Below are 331 nucleotides of genomic sequence, written 5' to 3'. Positions count from 1 at the left end.
AACAAATAAATTTTTCAAAAAATAAAGAAAAGGTATACAAAAATGAACACTTTCCGGCTCACTACAATATGTGAACCGCGTTTCGACTCCCATAACCGAAACGCATGTTAATAGAAGTAGGAGGCCAGTGTTTCGGATACAAGAGTTGAAGCGGGTGGTTCACAAATTGCCAAGGCGGAAGTGGAAGTGAGTGTACGCTGAAATGATACTTAAATCTCTCTCTCTTTACTTCATGAAATTTTATTGCATGTTCAGTAATCTAGTACATTTTGTTGTTTGTTGTATATGTTATTAGTATGAATGTCAACACTTTTTTTGTCACAATTTCCAT

At 35.0% G+C, this 331-nt stretch overlaps 1 protein-coding gene across 1 annotated transcript in view; it reads right to left on the bottom strand.

The window, feature by feature from the left end:
• LOC119587738 (acetylcholine-gated chloride channel subunit acc-1-like) overlaps window positions 1-331 on the bottom strand; it is a 3689-nt gene that overhangs the window by 2162 nt on the left and 1196 nt on the right. The gene's annotated exons all lie outside the window — the stretch shown is intronic.

Source organism: Penaeus monodon, chromosome 23 (assembly GCF_015228065.2).
Source record: "Penaeus monodon isolate SGIC_2016 chromosome 23, NSTDA_Pmon_1, whole genome shotgun sequence".
Classification (NCBI taxonomy): domain Eukaryota; kingdom Metazoa; phylum Arthropoda; class Malacostraca; order Decapoda; family Penaeidae; genus Penaeus; species Penaeus monodon.
Note: the sequence above shows the minus strand (reverse complement) of the source record. Positions and strands in the feature narration are given on the sequence as shown.